Raw genomic sequence first — 21,267 nt, 5'->3', positions numbered from 1 at the left:
AGTCTTTTGACAAATATCCTGCTTCATTTCCCTGGAGATGAACTTAGTAGATTATAACATTTCTTGTCTGTTATTGTAGTGCTGTCACCATTTTCATTAATTGGACTCAGATGACGATTCCTGTAAATGAAGCAAAAGCTCTAAGTCTTTTTCTTATCCTAGTGTTCTGTATACATGCATATGCACTGTGCATATACACATTCAATATGTGAAACCAAGTGCTTTTGTTTCGGAAAGAAAGAATAAATTTCTGATCTGAGAAATCTAATAAATATATGAATCTCATTTATTACATTTATAGAAATTTGCATTTACTACATATGATCTTGGTGTATAGTTAGCACCAGCGGGCCTAAGAGATGTTTTTTAAAAGTTGAAATCTCAAATGGCAAAACACACAAATTAAATATGGTTATTCTATTACAAGAGAATCAGCTTTTTACATTTTGAAAGATTTAAAGGAGTGTTTCTTTTAAAATTACATGAGTTAATCAAGCCCTTTATCAGTTGGGTTTGTGGCAACTAGAAAGGAATATAGACCCTCCCACTTCTGTTTCTTTTGAGTTTTCAGTCTAATTTGGAGGACAGTTCATAATGGAATATATATGAAAACAAATAGCATTAAAAAGTATATATTAAGTGCCCAGTGGAGACATACTGAGTGAACATTCAGGGGTAGACTGGTGCTATGAACTGTTTGTGTCTCCCCAAAATTCATATGTTAACTCTGAACCCCTAATGTGATGTTATTAGGAGGCGGGGCTTTTGGAATGCATGAAAGTGGAATCTTCATGAATGGGATTGGTGCACTGAGAAGAGACATGGAGAGAGCTTCCAGTAGCTGCAAGAAAAGAATTTCCTTAGGCTGTCAAGATGCAGCAACTTGTTCTGGCAGATTACGACTCTTCTTCAGCTTCCAAGGAATAAAGGTTTTGAGCAAATACACTTAGTGTTTGTTGCATACTTTCCCTGAGGAACTACCAAATACAAGGAATTGGATATTTATTGACAGTTACTATTTATTAAGTGTTCACATGGGGTCAGAAATTGTGGCAAGCAATTCTCATGCATTGTCTACAGTCTTTCCAAAAACCATGAGAGACAGATACTATATCTCCCCTATTGCAGATAAGAGAAAACTGAGGATCAGAGAAGTTAAACAACGTGTCCAAGGTCTTGGTAGCCTTGGACCAAGGCTTGGTATTTCTCATCCAAAGAGTTGGTTTCCAGGAGTCTGCACTGGGTCTATCCAGCAAAATCTGTGTTCTTTAAATTAAACATCACTGTCTCTTGAGATCATGCTTTAAAAAGGATGAAATGGGCTTTTTATCCTAATTTTTCAGGATGTTTAAAAACTTATGAAATAGCACATGCTCTATGTTAGTTGCCTTGATGGCTTGGTTTGAGGTTAGTGTATTAATCAGAGCATAATGTAAGTAACTTTGAGTGAAAAGGACAATTCCAACTGCAAAGAATGTCAGAGAGAATGACGCTGAAGAAATTCAGGCTGAAGACTATACTGTGTCTTGCAAAACCAGGAGCCAAGTGTTGGATCACGTATGCAATCTGGGATATAGTCCAATTGGGTTTCAGGCCCACTGGTCATCAAATAGTCCCAGCCAGAATATTTGGGAAGGTCTGGGACCTGAACAACAGTTACCCATGGTGCATCAGAACTAGAATGGGTACAGGCTTAACAACTTCTGAGAAAACTGCTCAGTGCTCAGCTTGCATAATCACGGACATTCCAGGGCATCTCTCTGCATAGGAAAGAACTGGAAACCAAGGAATGACAGGGAGAAGAAAGAGAGGGAGACTAGACAGCAGAGATAAGCCAAGAGGAGAGAAGTGGAGAAAGGAATGCTCTCTCACTATGTCAGGTAAGCAATGATAGAGTGGATTCAATTGCCCCTCTGAGAATCTAATGACACCAGCTGCCTTAAATGCAGATTATGCATCTTATTTAGCTCTGTCCCAGAATCTCAGAGCAATATCCCAGGTTCTCAAGTTATTTCTGAACCAACATTGTGGAAAGGGAATCAAACTGGGAAACACTAGAGTTTTGGTCTTGACTTTGCAACTAATTATACAACTTTAGAAGATACTAAGTCTCTCTGGAATTAATTTTCCTCATCTGTAAAATGCAGACGTTGAACTAGCTAACAGAGAGCTATAAAAATGAAAAATGGAGTATAAAGTGAAATCAATTATCCATGTAATCTTAGCCTGAAAAACAGCTTCCCTCCGAGATATCAAGAAAATCAGGGCAAATATGGTGGAGATGATTCCTAAGACTTTTCTAGATAAATGCATACATTTTCTCTGGAATTAGTTTTCCTTATCTGCAAAATGCAGAAGTTGAACTAGCTAACAGCTGTGAAAATGAAAATTGGAATATAAAGTGAAATCAATTATCCATGTAATCTTAACCTGAAAAACAGCTTCCCCCCGAGGTATCAAGAAAATCAGAGCAAACATGGTGGAGATGATTCCTAAGACTTTTCTAGACAAATGCATACATTCACCTCTTTATCTTACATGTTTATATTACAATCAATATACAGTAAAAATTTCATTGATGAAGAAAATATATGACAGAAGACAGACCTGTCCCTGAACATTTGTGGAGCCTGGGCTGAGAATAGGAATGGAGGCCAAGTACCATATGTCTAAGTATTTAAAAGTTATAAGTCAAGACAGCAAACACAGAAATGAAATATGTTGCATCCTCTTATCTTGACAAAGCTACCTCCTAACAACCTGGAAGGTCAGGTTTGGATTGAGAAACCATGGAACTTGCTGGATATTAGACCTTTGTCAGATGCAGAGTTTGCAAATATTTTTTCCCATTCTGTAGGTCGTCTGTTTACTCTGTTGATAGTTTCTTTTGCTGTGCAAAAGCTCCCCAACTCATTGAGGCCAGCATCATTCTGATACCAAAACCTGTCAGAGATACAGCAACAACAACAAAAACACTTCGGTGTTTCCCTCCCCCGGCTCCTTTCTGCACTGCCAGGATGTCATACACCCCAGGTGTACACACCCCAGTTCACACGCCACGCTCTGTCCAAATTCCCTAAATAGCCATCCCTTAGCTACCATGGAGGACTTGGGGTGCACACACCAGCAGAGCATTTGGACCGTGAGAGGATGGACCAAGGTTGGGGCTGGTTAGGTAGGGAATTTGTGGAACATGGGTACTCAGTGTGGTCATGAGAGGACCAATGAGGGCATTGGGTGGTCATGTCCCCTTGGCCTAAGAACTTCTTGCCCTGTGGGGAGGGCACAGTCAGAGGAGGGCCAGGATAGCTCCCATTAAAGCCAGGCCAGGCCAGGGGCCTCCTGTGTCCTGGGCATGCAAAGCTTTGCAACAGACAGCTGGCAGCACTACTCCAGAGGATTGACATCAGAGCACCTATTTCTCTTGTGGACACAATGGGAACCTCCAGACATGCTCTTTTGAGCCCCACTGCACTCAAGAGAAATGTCGTCTGAGAGGCTCATGATGTCCCCTGCCTGCCTGTGCTGTCCCCACCCCTCTCCATCATCTCTGCTCAATTCTGTGGGGAGCAATATTAACTTACCTGCCCCTTCCCTTATTTCAGGAAGTCTGTTCTGCCACCATTACCTAATTGTATCATTCAGTTTTGTCTGGGGAAGTTTTGGTGTTTTGTTTATTTTTAATTCAAAACAAAGCATATATCTTTAGATGCATGAGACAAGACTGGAAAGATATAGGATATATGTTAACATGGTTATTTATGGGAGGTAAATTACAGGTAATTTTTATTTCCACTTTTGAATTCAGCTGTATTTTCTAGATATTCGATGATGAATGTATCAATTTTTTAAAAAACTTTTATTTTAGGTTCTGGGGTACATGTGAAGGTTTGTAAACTCGTATCATGGAAGTTTGTTGTATGGATTATTTTATCACGCAGATATTACGCCCAAGACCCATTAGTTACCTTTTCTGCTCCTCTCCCTCTTCCCACTCCCACCCTCAAGTAGACCCCAGGGTCAGTTGTTTCCTTCTTTGTTCTCATGAGTTCTCATCATTTAGCTCCCACATATAAGTGAAAACATGTGGTATTTAGTTTTCTGTTCCTGAATTAGTGTATTAAAGATAATAGCCTCCAGCTCCATCTATGTTCCCACAAAGACACGATCTCGTTCTTTTTTATGGCCAACACTATTCCATAGTATATATGTGCCACATTTTCTTTATCCAATCTTTCATTGATGGGCATTTAGGTTGATTCCATGTCTTTGCCATTGTAAATAGTGCTGCACTGAACATTTGCATGCATGTATCTTTATGGCAGAATGATTTATATTCCTCTGGGTATGTACCCAGTAATGGGATTGCTGAGTCAAATGGTAATTCTGCTTTTAGCTCATTGAGGAGTTGCCATACTGCTTTCCAGTGGTTGAACTAATTTACACTCCCACCAACAGTGTATAAAATGTTCCCTTTTCTCCACAACCTCACCAGCATCTGCTATTTTTTGACTTTTTAATAATAGCTATCTATGGCTGGTATGAGATGGTGTCTTATTGTGGTTTTGATTTGCATTTCTCTATTGATCAGTGATATTGAGCTTTTCTCATATGCTTCTTGGCCATATGTATGTTTTCTTTTGAAAAGTATCTGTTCATATCCTTTGCCCACTTTTTAATGGGGTTGTTTGTTTTTCTCTTGGAAATTTATTTAAGTACCTTATAGATGCTGGATATTAGACGTTTGTCTGACGCATAGTTTGCAAGTATTTTCTCCCATTCTGTAGGTTGTCTGTTTACTCTGTTGATAGTTTCTTTTGCTGTGCGGAAGCTCCCCAACTCATTGAGGCCAGCATCATCCTGATACCAAAACCTGGCAGAGATACAACAACAACAAAAAACTTCAGGCCAATATCCTTGATGAACATTGATGCCTAAATCCTCAACACAATACTTGCAAGCTGAATCCAGCAGCACATCAAAAAGCTAATCCACCACAATCAAACAGGCTTAATCTCTGGGATGCAGGTTTGGTTCAACATATGCAAATCAATAAATGTAATTCATCCCATAAACAGAACTAAAGACAAAAACCCCATGATTATCTCAATAGATGCAGAAAAGTCTTTCAATAACATTCAAATCCCCTTCATGTTAAAAACTCTCAATAAACTAGATATTGAAGGAACATAACTCAAAATAATAAGAGCTATTTATGATAAACCCACAGCCAACATTATACTGAATGGGCAAAAGCTGGAAGCATTCCTTTTGCAAACCAGCAGAAGACAAGGATGCCCTCCCTTACCACTCCTGTTCAACATAGCATTGGAAGTTCTAGCCAGAGCAATCAGGCAACAGAAAGAAACAAAGGGCATCCAAATGGGAAGAGAGGAAGTCAAACTATCTCTATTTGCAGACAATATGATTCTGTATCTAGAAACCCCCCTAGTCTTGGCCCAAAGCTCCTTCAGCTGATAAACAACTTCAGCCAAATTTCAGGATATAAAATCAGTGTACAAAAATCACTAGTATTCCTATACAACAACAACAGCCAAGCCGAGAGCCAAATCAGAAGAGCAATCCCATTCACAATTGTCACAAAAATAATAAAATACCTAGGAATACAGCTAACTAGGGAAGTAAAAGATCTCTACCATGAGAATTACAAAACACTACTCAAAGAAATCACAAGAGATAGAAACAAATTGAAAAACATCCCATGTTTATGAATATGAAGAATCAACACCATTAAAATGGCCATACTAACAAAAGCAATTTACAGATTTAATGCTATTCCTGTCAAACTACCAATGATATTCTTCACAAAACTAGAAAAAACTATTTTAAATTCATATGAAACCATAAAAGAGCCTGAGTAGCCCAGGCAATCATAAGCTAAAAGAACAAAGCTGGAGGCATCACATTATCCAACTTCAAACTATATTACAGGGCTACAGTAATGAAAACAGCATGGTACTGTACAAAAATAGGCACATAGACCAATGGAACAGAATGGAGAGCCCAGAAATAAGGCCACAAACCTACAGCCATATGAAATTTGATAAAGCCGACAAAAACAAGCAATGGGGAAAAGACTCCCTATTCAATAAATGGTGCTGGGATAACTGGCTAGCCATATGCTGAAGAGTGAAGCTGGACCCTTTCCTTACACCATATACAAAAATCAACTCAAGATGGATTAAAGACTTAAATGTAAAACCTAAAACTATAAAATTCCTGGAAGACAGCTTTGAATAAGTATTTACAATGTTCCTTTTACCTCGGCTTTTACAGGAATTTTATCATACACACCTTGAGAACTTAGAAGGAAGTTATAAGACATAGCACTTTAATAGAGCAAAATAGTCCTCTGGAGTTAAGTCCTTATTAGTATAAAATTCCACACGTTTTTTTCAAGCAATTTTAAATTTCATAATTATTTGACTTGGCATGAAAATTCTATCTAAATATGTCAGAAGTGTGAAAAATAATGTTAGCATTATAATGAATCTCACTTTATTGCAGAGCCTGCCTTTCTCAAATTATAGTAATAATTCTACTATAATGTTTCCTGACACATTCATGAATTCCTTTAACTTACATTTCAGTAGCATCTTAATCTTTTGAACTTCTTGATGTGGAAATATATTTTTATCTAATGTCATAATTTCTTGCAACATATTCCAGCAGGGGAAAAAAATTATTCAATACATGAAATGTCTCCAATTTAAAGATTTCTGCTTTTTGGGGAGGAGGGGGTGTTTTATGGTTATATTACCTAATGCCTAGCTTTTTGCCATCTGCCCTGGTCACTAATTTTAAATGACAGGTGAATGGCTCATAAACATTTAAGAGATAAAAATGATTTAAAATCCCTGTATATGCTTCTTTTATTTAAAAAATGCTGCTAAGAATTCATTATTGTTTATGGTTCATGTACAAATTACAAGGTGAACTGGTCATACACAACAGAATAATTTGTTTCCTGGGCTAAACATTTCCTGAAGTTGATATGATACTAGGAGATGACTCCATTGAAAAGTGCATGGCATCTTCTGCATTAAGGCACAACAGAAAGTGAATTAAGGGATGATGCTTATGGCAACGTTCATGACACAAAGGTAAATAGTTTCAACTGCATTCACTTTTTGGGAATCTGGGTTTTGAGATAAAAGGAATTGTCAGAAAGAAAGGGATTTATATCAACTGTGCAGATTTGCATAATCAGAATAATAACATATCCCACTGTAGTAGAATAAATCCTACTGTGAACAATGAATTTAACTAAAGACATAGTTTCATCATATTCACTCTGTTCCTGCTTAGGCAAGTGAAAGTCCCCTTCCTTTGGACAATCATTGCTATATGCTGGTAAGTCATATACTGGTATAGTAGATTCTGTGCTAACTCTTTACTTTGCTAATAAGAATCATCTAGGTGCTTATTAAAACCACAACTTTCTAGACTCTGCGCCTGCAGTGTGTGATGTGGTGGTGGTGGATAAAATTTATCTTCCAAATGGTGTGCTGGGATGACAGGAAATCCTGGTTCAACCAGGCTATATGGGTCTAGGTGTGTGTCTTACCAAGAACTCCACATGACTCTTGTGGAGAGGGAATGAAAATCCTCCTGAGGGAGTTAAGCTCCCCACTCCCTACCCAGGACCTACAGCACGTCTAGGAGGAGTTTCTACTTGAAAGGAGTCATCTGCTGTGTAATAAGGAAGGGCCTTTCAGGTGTGTGTCCAAACATCCAGGTTTGCCTAGAACAGGACACAGGACTTTTAGTGCTAAAACTGGGACAAGTTGGTTGCCCTATCATTGGGAACCAGGCAAAGTGGCTTTTCTGGAGACTTGGGAATGGGAGAAGTCAGTGAGAAGTTAGAAAGAAAGCTGAGAATTCTCACAGGAGTGGAATCATTTCTATCCGAAACACATACAAATTCCTTTCTAAATGAATATATTTGTTCCCTAGGATTGCCATAACAAAATTCCGTGCACTGGGTGCCTTAAATTAACAGAAATGTATTCTCTCACAGTACTGAAGGCTGAAAGTCTGAAATCAAGGTGTTGGCAGAGCCATCTGAGGGCTATGGGGAGAATACTTCTTTGCATTTTTCTGGCTTCTGGTAATTGCCAGGAATTTTAGACATTCCTTGGCTAGTGGCTGCATCACTCCAATCTCTGCTCCATCGTCACATGGACTTCTGCCCTGTGTGTGTCTGTGTGTCTCCAAATCTCTCTCTCCTTTCTCTTATAAAGATAGCAGTCATTGGATTTAGGGTGGGCCTAACTTCATATTACTTCAGCTTAGCTAATTAATCTGCAAAGACACATTTCCAAATAAGATCATATTCTGAGGTTCTGGTGGACATAAATTTGGGGTCGGGACACTGGGTATATAAGCTACGTTAATGGGAAGAAAACTATCCTAAAAGATGGTTCATATCGTCCCCTTTGTTTGGAAATCCCACTACATAATGTTCCTGTGTAGGAGATTAGTAAATCTCTAATTTACCCTGTGGTCCACATTTATTAATAACATTCCTGTCCCACAAGCTCAAAATTCTGGAAAGATAAACATCACCACCCTTACCCCCACCACACCACCTCTCCCCAGTTGCACTCAAAGACATGGGTAACTGGGAAACAGTGTCACCATCAGAAATGTTAAGTTAGGATTCTCAGCAACATTGTGCACTTACAGAGTTGTGCCTTTCAGGACCTTTTGAGTAGGTCCTCAAACATGAACAAAGACATGTATACAGAAGAAAAAATGCAGTTGGACCATCCATGCACGTTTTTTGAGTTTGAGAGGTAAAAATCAAATGGGACATGGTTTGGATATTTGCCTTTCCAAATCTCACATTGAAATGTGACACCCAAGAGAGGAGGTGGAGCAAGATGGCCAGATAGAAGCCTTCACCAATCGTCCTCCCTGCAGAAACAACAAATTGAACAACAATCCACACAAAAAAAGCACCTTCATAAGAACCAGAACTCAGGCGAGTGGTCATAGTACCCGGTTTTAACTTCACATCAAGGAAAGAGGCACTGAAGAGGGTAGGAAAGTCAGTCTTGAATTGCCAGCACCACCCCTGCCGCATTCCCTGGCAGTGGCTACGTGGGGTGGACAGAGAATCTGTGTGCTTAGAGGAGTGAAAGCTCAGTAGTTTTGGGGCTCTGCAGTGGAACTCAGCGCTGCCCTGTCACAGTGGAGAGCAACATCAGGAAGAAGTCAGCTGGCACTGATGGAGGGTGCTACTTAGACCAGCCCTAGCCAGAGGGCAGTTACCCATCCAAGCCGCCAGAACCTGAGTTCCAGCAAGCCTTGTCACCACAGGCTAATGTGCTTTGGAGTCATAAATAAACCTGAAAGGAAGTCTAGGCCAAAAGGACTGTAATTCCTGGTCAAGTCTAGGTGCTAAGCTGGGCTTAGAGCCAGAGGACTTGGAGGTCATGCAACCTAGTGAGACACGAGCAAGGATTATTGAGGTGGTGCTCACACCACCCCTCCCTAACTCCAGGCAGTGTAGCTTGTAGCTCCGGGAGAGACTCCTTCCTTCCATTTGAGGTGAGGAGAGGGAAAAGTAAAGAGGACTTTGTCTTGCAACTTGGATACTGGCTCAGCTGCAGTAGGATAGGGTGCCAGGCTGACTCATGAGGCCCACATATGACATTTCTAGACAAACCCTGGAACCTGCTGCCTTGAATGGAAGGAGCCAGCGTGGCAGAATTTCTCACCTGCTGAGTAAAGAGCCCTTGGCCCCTGAATAAGCAGCAGGGGTAGCCAGGCAGTACTTACCATGGGCCTTGGGTGAGACTCAGAGCCATGCTGATTTCAGATGTGACCCAGCGCATTCCCCGCTGTGGTGGCTATAGGGAGAGACTCCTTCTGCCTGAGAAAAGGAGACGGAAGATTAAAGGGGAATTTCTCTTGCATCTTGGATACCAGCTTAGCCACAGTGGGGCAGAGCACCAAGTAGGCTCCTAGGGGTCCCCAAATCCAGGCCACTTTGCTGCTTAGACATCTCTTCCACCAGATACACTAAGATACCCACTTAGATACCTAAGTCATCACTCTCAAGTTCAGACTTCCACAGATCCCTAGGGCATGGACATAAAGCAACCAAGTTCTTTGCCAAGACATAACAAAAGTGACCTTTACTCCAGTTCCCAGTAAGTTCCTTGTCTCCATCTAAGACTTTGGCAGCCTGGACTTCACTAGCCACATCCCTGTCGGCATTTGGGTCACAACCATTCAACCAGTCTCTAGGAAGTTGGAAACTTTCCCCCATCTTCCTGTCTTCTTCTGAGCCCTCCAAACTCTTCCAATGTCTGCCAGTTACTTATTTCCAAAGCTGCTTCCATGTGTTCAGGTATCTTTATAGCAGTGCTCCACTCATGGGTACCAATTTTCTGTATTAAGCCATCCTTGCATTGCTACAAAGAAATACTTGAGACCAGGCAATTTATAAGAAAAGAAGTTTAATTAGCTCACAGTTCTGCAGGCTGTATAGGAAGTATAAGACTAGCTTCTGCTTCTAGGGATGCCTCTGCAAAGTTACAATCATGGCAAAAGGTAAAGCGGGAGCTCAGGTGCAAGAGAGAGATTGGGGAGGTGCCACACACTTTTAAATGACCAGATCTCAGGAGAACTCACTCACTGTCATGAGAACAGCACCAAGAAGATGGTGATAAACCATTCATGAGAAATCCACCCCCATGACCCAATCACCTTTCACCAGGCCCCACCCCCAACACTGAGGATTATGATTCAACAAGAGATTTGGTGGGAACACAGATCGAAATCATATCAGTGGACATCCTTTGTTGTGTTCCAGATCTTACAGGAAAGCCTTTTGATTTTCCCTGTTCAGTACGATACCAGCTGTGTGTCTGTTGTACATGGCTTTTATTGTACTGAGGTATGTTCATTCTATATCCAGTATTTTGAGAGTTTTTATCATGAAGGAATGTTGAATTTTATCAAATGATTCTTCGGCATCAATTGAAATGATTACATGGTTTTTGTCCTTCCTTCTATCAATATCACATTGATTGATTTGTGAATGTTTAATCGTCCTTGCATTCCTGGGATAAATCCTACTTGATCATGGTGAATGATCTTTTTAATATGTTGTTGAATTTGGTGTGCTAATATTTTGTTGAGGATTTTTGCATCCATATTGACCTGTAGTTTTCTTTTTTTATATGTCCGTGTCTGGTTTTGGTATCAGGGTAATTCTGGCTTCTTGGAATGAGATTGGAAGTATTCCCTCCTCCTTCCTCCTCTTTTTTTTTTTTTTTTTTGAGATGGAATCTTGCTCTGTCTCCTATGCTGGAGTGCAGCGGCACGATCTCGGCTCACTGCAACCTCTGCCTCCCGGGTTCAAGCAGTTCTCCTACCTCAACCTCCCAAGTAGCTGTGATTACAGGTGTGACCCACCATACCCAGCTAATTTTTGTATTTTTTGTAGAGATGGGTTTTCACCATGTTGGCCAGGCTGGTCTCCAACTCCTGACCTCAGGTGATCCGCCCACCTCAGCCTCCCAAAGTGCTGGGATTACAGGCATGAGTCACCATGCCCAGCCCACTACGTCTGGCCCTCCTCTATTTTTTTTGAAATTGTTTGAGTAGGATTGGTATTAGTTCTTTAAATGTTTGGTAAAATTCAGCAGTAAAGCCACCAGGTCCTGGGCTTTTCTTTGCTGGGAGACATTTTTTATTATGACTTCGATCTTATTACTTGTTATTGATCTGTTCAGGTTTTGGATTTCTTCATGTTTCAGTCTTGATAGGATGTATGTGTCTAGGAATTTGTCCACTTCTAGGTTTTCCAATTTACTGACCTTTAATTGCTCATAGTAGCCTCTAATGATCCTTTAAATTTCTGTAATATTGGTTGTAATGTTTCCTTTTTCATCTCTGATTTTATTTACATGGATTCTCTCTCTTTTTTTCTTAGTCTGGTTAAAGTTTTGTTGATTTTATTTATCTTTTTAAAAAAACCTTTTGTTGACTTTCTGTATTGTTTTCATTTCTATTTCGTTTATTTGTACTCTGATCTTTATTATTTTCTTTCTTTTTCTACTTTTGGGTTTGGTTTGCTTTTGCTTTTCTAGTTCTTTAAGATGTATCATTAGTTTGTTTATTTGAAGTTTTTCTACTTTTTTGATATAGGTGCATATAGTTATAAACTTCCATCTTAGTACTGCTTTCACTGGATCCCATAGGTTTTGGTATATTGTGTTTCCACTGCCTTTTGTTTCAACAATTTTAAATTTCCTTCTTAATTTCTTCATTGGCTCCCTTGTCATTCAAGAGCATATTGTTTAATTTCCATGTGTTCGTTTAATTTCCAAAATTCCTTGTTATTGATTTCTGGTTTTATTCCACTGTGATCAGAGAAGATAGTTGACATAATTTCAATTTTTGTGAATTGTTTTATGGCCTAACATATGGTCTATTCTTCAGAATGATCCATATGCTGAGGAGAAGAATGTGTATTCTGCAGCCATTGAATGAAATGTTCTGTAAATATCTATTAGGTCCATTTTGTCTACAGTCCAAATTAAGTCTGATGTTTCTTTGTTGATTTTCTGTCGGGGTGATCTGTCCAGTGATGAAAGTAGGATGTTGAAATCTGTGGTTATTTTTGTCCTGGGAGGTCTATCTTTCTCTTTAATAGTTGCTTTATATATGTGGGTGCTCCAGTGTTGGGTGCACATGTATTTAGAATTGCTATATCCTCTTGCTGAATCAACCCCTTTATCATTATATAATGACCATCTTTTGTCTTTTTAAATAGTTTTTGTCTTGAAATCTATTTTGTCTGATGTAAGTATAGCTACTACTCCTCTCTTTTGGGTTTCACTGGCATGGGATATCTTTTTCCATTCCTTTATTTTCAGTCTATGTGTGTCTTAATAGGCAAAATGTGTTTCTTGTAGGTAATAGATTGTTGAGTCTTGGTTTTTTAAATCCATTCAACCACTCTATGTCTTTCGATTGGAGAGTTTTGTACATAAACATTCAATGTTATTATTGATAAATAAGAACTTTTTCTTCCCATTTTGTTATTTGTTTGTTGGTTGTTTTGTGGTCTTCCTTCTTCCTTCCTTCCTTCCTTCTTTCCTGTCTTCCTTTTACTGAAGGTTATTTTCTCTGGTGATATTTTTTAATTTCTTGCTTTGTGTGTGTGTGTGTATCTGTTGTAATTTTTTATTTGATGTTACTGTGAGGTTGCCAAATAATAACTTATAACCCATTATTTTAAACTGATGACAACTTACCACTGATAGCACAAACAAACACAGAGAAATCTAATAAAAGCTCTATACTTTAACTTTGTCCTATGCTTTTTAACTTTATAGTGTATCTATTTATATCTTATTGTGCTGTCTATGTCTTGAAATGTTGTAGTTTTTATTTTTGATTGGTTCATCTTTAACCTTTCTGCTCAATATATGAATAGCTTGCATACCACAATTATAGTATTATAACATTCTGTGTATTACTGTGTACTTACTATTACCATTAGATAGTAACTGACTTGAAATTATACAACAAAGCAATACCAAAACAGCATGGTACTGGTATTAAAACAGAAACATAGACCAATGGAGCTGAATAGAGAACCCAGAAACAAACCCACACATCTACAGTGAATTCATTTTCAACAAAGATGCCAAAAACATATGTCAGAAAAGGGAGAGTCTCTTCAGTAAATGATGCTGGGAAAACTCTATATCCATATGCAGAAGAATGAAACTAGACCATATACAAAAATCAAATCCGAATGGATTAAAGACAAATCTAAAACATCAGTCTGTGAAACTACTACAAGAAAACATTGAGGAAACTCTCCAGGACATTGGTCTGGGCAAAGATTTTTTGAGTTATACCCCATATGCACAGGAGGCAATGAAAGCAAAAATAGACAAACAGAATCACATCAAGTTTAAAAGCTTCTGTACAGCAAATGAAAATATCAACAAAGTGAAGAGACAACCCATAGAATGGGAGAAAATGTTTGCAAACTACCCATCTGACAAGGATTAATAACTAGAATATATAAAGAGCTCAAACAACTGTATAGAAAAAAAACCCTAAAAATCCAGTTTAAAATGGGCAAAAGATCTGAATAAACATTTATTAAAAGAAGACATACACATGGCAAATAGGTGGTCAATATCATTAATCATCAGAGAAGTGCAAATCAAAATTACAATGAGATATTATCTCACCCTAGTTAGAATTTTTATCCAAAAGACAGGCAATAACAAATGTTGGCAAAAATGTGGAGAAAAGGGATTCCTTGTACACTATTGATAGAAATGTGAATTAGAACAGTCACTATAGAGAACAGTTTGGAGGTTCCTGAAAAAACTAAAATAGAGCTATCATATGGTCCAGCAATTCCACAGCTAGTTATATACCCAAAAGAAAGGAAATAAATATATCAAAGAGGTATCTGTGCTCTTATGTTTATTGTAGCACTCTTCACAACAGCCAAGATTTGGAAGCAATCTAAGTATCCATCAACAGATGTATGGATGAAGAAAATGTATTACATAAACACAATAAAGTATTATTCAGCCATAAAAAAGAATAAGATCTTGTCATTTGCAACAACATAGATGGAACTGGAGGTCATTATGTTAAGTGGAATAAACCAGATACAGAAAGACAAACTTCACATGTTCTCACTTACTTGTGGGAGCTAAAAATTAACACAATCAACCTCATGGATGATCTTCTGCATATGGATATAGAGTTTTCCCAGCAGAGAACAGAAGGCTGGAATGGGTATTGGGGGTAGGAGGATGTAGAGATGGTTAATAAGTGCAAAAATATAGTTAGATAGAATGAATAAGATCTAGCATTTGATAGCACGGCAGCGTGAGTACAGTCATCAATAGTTTATTGTATATTTAAAAATGACTCCAGCCGGGCGCGGTGGCTCACGCCTGTAATCTCAACACTTTGGGAGGCCAAGGTGGGTGGATCACGAGGTCAAGAGATCAAGACCATCCTGGCCAACACGGTAAAACCCCATCTCTACTAAAAAAAAAAAGAAAAATATAAAAAATTAGCAGGGTGTGGCAGCAGACATCTGTAGTCCCAGCTACTCAGGGGGCTGAAACAGAAGAATGGCATGAACCCGGGAGGCAGAGCTTGCAGTGAGCCGAGATTGTGCCACTGCACTCCAGCCTGGGCTACAGAGCAAGACTCCATCTCAAAAAATAAATAAAATAAAATAAAATAAAATGATTCCAAGAGTATAATTGGAGTGTTTCTAACGGAAAGAAAGGATAAATGCCTGAAGTGATGGACACACTCATTTACCCTAATCTGATTATTATGCATTTTATGCCTGTATCAAAATATCTTATGTACCTCATAAATATATACACCTATTATGTGCCTACAAAATTTTAAAAATATAAAGAAATGTGGTACCCAGTGTTGGAGGTGGGGCCTGGTGGGAGGTGTTTGGGTCGTTGGGGTGGATCCCTCGTGAATGTCTTGGTGCATGCCTCACAGGAGTGAGTCAGTTCTCAGTCTATTCATTCATGCAAGAGCTGGTTGTTTAAAAGAGCCTGGCACTTCCTCCCCTCTCTTTTGCTCCCCATCTTGCCATGTGACATGCATGTTCCCCCTTTGCCTTCCGTCATGATTGGAAGCTTCCTGAGGCCTCACCAGGAGCAGGTGCTTGTGCCTTGCTTGCACAGCCTGCAAAACCACGGGCCAAGTAAACCTCTTTTCTTTATGAATTACCCAGCCTCAGGTATTCCTTTGTGGGAACACAAAACGAACCAGTACAGAATGGAAGTAACATTTATTATGGATTTAACTCTACTAAGTACTTCCCACACACTACTTCATTTAATCATCACAATAACTCTGTGAAATAAGCATTATTAGGTCCAGTTTCTTGTTGATCGCTCTTCTCCAGATTGTTTTCGCAGAAGAAGGGTCTCAATTCTCATGAACGCATTTACTCCCAAGACTCTCTCAGAGAGCAGAGATTGGTTACTATTAGCTCAAGTGCTTTATCTTACTCAGGAAGGCAAAGGTTGGTAAAAGCATAGGAATGGAGGTATTTGTTGGACTTGTTTCCTTGGCAGATAATGTAGTGGTCTGCCTTTCTTTGTTCAAACCACCACATTCTCAGCACAAGCCTCAATGAGACTGTCCATTCTCCTCCCAACCTGAGTCACCAAGAGTCTTTAAACAAGCCCCCCCACGCCACCACTCCAACCCCCCCACCCACCCCACAGTAGATACCTGCTCTCCTTTCCCCAGCTCCCAACCGACTTGAGCATAAACTGTTGGCTAAGGCCTCCCCTACACAGCTTGATAACAAAGCCCTCACTGCCTAATACAGAGTAGCAGAGGAAGGGAGCCGAAGATTTGGGGAACCTCATAAACATGGGAGTCCTATATTTTGGGAGGCAGGAACAAATAGCCCTTAACAGGGAGCCCCTGGAGGACAAGATCCTGGAATTTGCTAGGGGCATCCCCAGGCCATCTATGGGGATTCAGACAGAAATCGGAGGCACAGAGCCTATGACCAGAGACATGAGAAGATGAGGTGTAAGGGTCAAAAAGGGGAGAGGTCAGTGGAGAAAGAAGTGAGAGGCAAGTGCAGGAAGACATCCCTGCAAGCTTAGAGAGAGGCGATGCTCATATCAACAGCATTGGGTCTTTGCGGACGTTGCGCTTTATGGTTTACGGAATGAACTAGGATATAGTTTCTTTTAACCTATCAATCAGTACGTCGGCACTTTATTCAAGACTGCAAAAGATACTTTCTTTAATGTGTGGAATGAAAATGTTCACTAAATCACAGTTGACTTAACTTTATATAAGGACATTACAATAGCTCATTTTGACATATTTTTATGTGACTCGCGGGATAAACAGATCAAGTTTGAGGACTTTCTAATCATTTTCTGTAGATGTGAACTAAGTCATGTTTTTCAGAATTGAATTTGTAAAGACTTATGTTAAAATAATTTCAAACATACATGAGAAATATACATGTAACTTCATAAAGGCTTTTCTGTCTTTTATGTGTGGCTGTAACATTCCTTTCCCAAATATTTTTTGAAGGAAGATCAGATGCACAAAGGAGAATTTGTATAAACTTTGGGCCTGTGTGTATTCAACTTCGGAGAGATGACAATAATGAAGCTTGCCTGGGTAAAAACACTGATTCAGAAAGTGAGGATACCTGGGTTCTCACCCCAACTCTCAAGTAACTAATCATGTAAACATGAAAACTTTTCATATATCTTTGTGCCTTATGAGCCTTTTCTGTGAGTGAAATAAGTATATTCAACACAATTCATCATTTTCTTTTTTTCTTTCTTCCTTTTTTTTTTTTTTTTTTTTTGAAACAGAGTCTCACTCTGTTACCAGATTGGAGTGCAGTGGCGCGATCTCGGCTCACTGCAACCTCTGCCTCCTGGGTTCAAGCGATTCTCCTGCCTCAGCCTCCCGAGTAGCTGGGACTATAGGCACACGCCACCACATTCAGCTAATTTTTGTATTTTTAGTAGAGAAGGGGTTTCACAATGTTGGCCAGGATGGTTTCAATCCCTTGACCTCATGATCCACCCACCTCGCCCTCCCAAAGTACTGGGATTACAGGTGTGAGCCACCGCCCTCAGCCAGTTCATCATTTTCAAAGTATGCTTCCTTGCTCCCAAATTCCAGCTGAACTTCCCTGTGGACTTTTCTCACTCATTCTCACTGGAATCCCTTTCTGAGTTGGGAAATAATTGAGCAATGGATGCTGGGGTCTGACAGATAGAGAGTGAAATATGGGCTTGATTACTGATGGTGATGGAAGCTGAGTTGGTGAAGGTAGCTCACGTGAGCTGCAGCAGTGGGCCCCCTTGATATCTATCACCAAATGGACACCTTGGGCCTTCCCACAAGTTCTTAACATATGAAGGGACAGAGAATGGATGTGTCCTGCAGAGGGACTGACTCCAAAAGGAACAGAAGCCCATAAAAGGATGAGCCAAAACACCTAGTCCGTTTTTCTACATATACCAACCACTTAGGTCCTCCTCTTGCCACAAGGAGGAGGAGGAAGTAGAGAAGATGGGCGGGTTCTGCCCATGTTTCTCCCTTCTAGAAAGTGGGGTAAAAATTTCCTCTCCTTTCTGATAACACAAGGAGGTGAGAATATATGTTTTTTGTCTCCTACAATGTATTCATTCAACAAATATTTATAAGACACCTCCTTTGTGCCAGGTGCTGGGATAGACAGTAGAGATATAGGAAGGCAAAACAAATACAAGCTCTTCTTGCAAGGAGCTTGCAATCTGCTGAAAGGGAAATGTAATTACGAAAAGAAATACTTAATTGCAAACTATAATCCATACTAGGAAGGAAAAGCACAAGGTGGTCTGAGAGAGAATAACACAAGAACATGATTCTAAGGGTGTGTCGGGTAAACTTCATTAGAAAGTGATAGTTAATCTCAAATGGGAAGAGCGTGGGGAGTATATGTGTATGAAAATCTTTGAGGCTAGGAAAAACTGAAGGGGTATAGTGCAGCCTAAGTAGAGAGAGAGGGGCGATGAGTGACCCAACATGAAAAGAATTAGGCAGGAGCCAAATCAACAGGACTTGTAGGTTATGTTCGGGGGTGGGGATTTCACCCTAAGTATAATGGAAAGCAACAGAAGGGTGTGAAGCAAGATATCAAGGGATAAGTGATAGACTCTGTGCTAATGAGAAGATCCTACAATGTAGTATCCAAACTAGCTCTGTTCCTCTCCATCAGCCTCCATCTCTGCTCCAATTTTGTCATATAAATGGAGCTGAATCCACAGGTTGAACTTAGGGGATACCAAGAAGCAGGAAAAATCATGAAGCCGGACTCATTATTATAGGGCCCAGTTTTCATTGGTTGCTTGGCCATTGTTTGACGTCAATCTGGAGGAACATGTTTATGACATGCCACAAAGCTTTGCCTTGTTAATATTTTATTCAGTAAAATCTATGGTTGATACAAAGCTTAGAAAGAACAAGTGTATCAAACGACAAAGTTTATTCAAAATTATGTCAAAATAAAGAAACTCCCAGTTAAATCCACTGGATATAATGCCAGAGAGAAATTAAAATCCATCTATTTATGATCCAAATGAGTTATAACGCCCAAGGAAGTGATAGACGACCCATAGAATGGAAGAAAATATTTAAAACTCATATTTGATAACATACTTTTATCTAAAATATAAAAAGAACTCTGACAACTCAATAATAAGCAGGCAAATACCCAATATTAAAAATGGTAAAGGCTCTGAATAGACATTTCTCTAAAGAAGACATACAAATGGCCAATAAGCACATGAAGAAATGCTCAACATCTTTGCTTATTAGGGAAATCAAGTCAAAACCACAATGTGATACCATTGTATACCACTAGGATTACTATAAAAAAAGACAGGTAACAAATGCTGATGAGGATGTAGAGAAATTGGATCCCTCATATACTGCTGGTAGAAATGTGAAATGCACCACTCAGGAAAACAGTTTGGTAGTTCCTTAAAAGGGTAAACATAGTTACCATATGACCCAGCAATTCCATATCTAGGTATATACCTAAGATATATAAAAACAAAAACTTGTATGCTTAACGTTTGTAGCAACATTATCCAAAGTAGCCAGAAAGTGGAAATAACTCAAATGTCTATCAACTGATAATAGATAAATAAAATGTAGTATATCCTGACAATGGAATATTATTTTGTCATAAAAAGGAATGAAGTGCTGAGGCATACTACAACATGAATGGACCTTTAAAACATTCTGCTAGATAAAAGAAGTCTGTCACAAAAGACTACATATTGTATGATTCCTTTAGGAGAAATTTCCAGAAAAGGCAAATCTCTAAGGACAGAAAGACTGGTGGACCTGGGGGTTTGGAGAAATGTATGGTGATTGCTAAAGCATATGGGAAACTCCTGAAAATTTTTCTTTTTGAGGTGCTGAAAATATTATATTAATTGATTGTAGTGATGACTGCATAACTCTGTGGATATACTAAAAAACAATAGATTTTACTCTTTCTTTCTTTCTTTCTTTTTTTCTTTTTTTGTTTTTTTTTTGAGACAGAGTCTCACTCTGTTGCTCAGGCTGGAGTGCAGTAGAGCAATTACGGCTCACTGCAGCCTCGACCTTCCAGGCTCACATGATCCTCCCACCTTAGCCTCCTGAGTAGCTGGAGCTATAGGCATGCACGACAACACCTGGCAAATTTTTGTATTTTTTGTAGAGTCGGGGTCTTGCTGTGTTGCCCAGGCTGGTCTTGAACATATTTTACACTTTCAATAGATATATTATCTAGTATGTGAATCATATCTCAATTAAGTTGTTGTAAAAATCAATTATATGAAGTAATATAGGGTGACTTAGATAATATTTATTCAAAGACATGTTACCAAAGCTCACTCAAGGAGAAATAATCTGAATAGCACTCTATTTATTAGTGAAATTATATTTATAGTTTAAAACCTTTCCACAAAGAGCAGGCCTAGATGGATTCAATGGTAAATTTAATCAAACATCTGACAAAGAAGTAATACCAATTCTACACAGACTTTTCTAGAAAAGAGAAGAGAAAGAAGCACTTTTTAACTCATTTTATGAAGCCATTATTACCCTAACACCAAATCCAAAGAAGACGTTATAAGGGGAAATTAGAGATCAACATCCTTTAAGTATATAGACACAAAAATTCTTAAATTATTAGCAGATTGACTTGGACAATATAGAAAAAGGATAATAAATCATGACAAAGTGGGGTTTATCCCAAGAATGCAAGATTGGTTTAACATTTGAAAGTCAATCAGTGTAATTCTCCACATTAAAAGGGCCAAAGAAAAGAAATATATAAACATTCTAATAGATGTAGAAAAAGCATTGGAAAATTTTTAATGCCCATTTATGAGAAAACCATAAGAATATTAGGAACAGAACTCAATAAAGGCCATCTACAAAAAACTTTCATTAACATCATACTTAATGGTGAAAGACAAAACATATTCCTTTTAAGATGAGGAAAAAGTCAAGGATGTCTGTTCTTGCCATTTCTATTCAACATTGCACTGGGACGCTCAGCTAGTTCAGTTATGTAAAATAGATGAATAAATGGCATATATTTGGAAAGGAAGAAGTACGTTGCAATCTATCATTGTAGGTGACATGAACATCTATATAGAAAACCATAAAAATCTA

This window comes from Colobus angolensis, unplaced genomic scaffold (assembly GCF_000951035.1).
Source record: "Colobus angolensis palliatus isolate OR3802 unplaced genomic scaffold, Cang.pa_1.0 Scaffold58, whole genome shotgun sequence".
Taxonomy (NCBI): Eukaryota; Metazoa; Chordata; class Mammalia; order Primates; family Cercopithecidae; genus Colobus; species Colobus angolensis.
The sequence above is the reverse complement of the archived record's forward strand: the minus strand, read 5'-3'. Positions refer to the sequence as shown.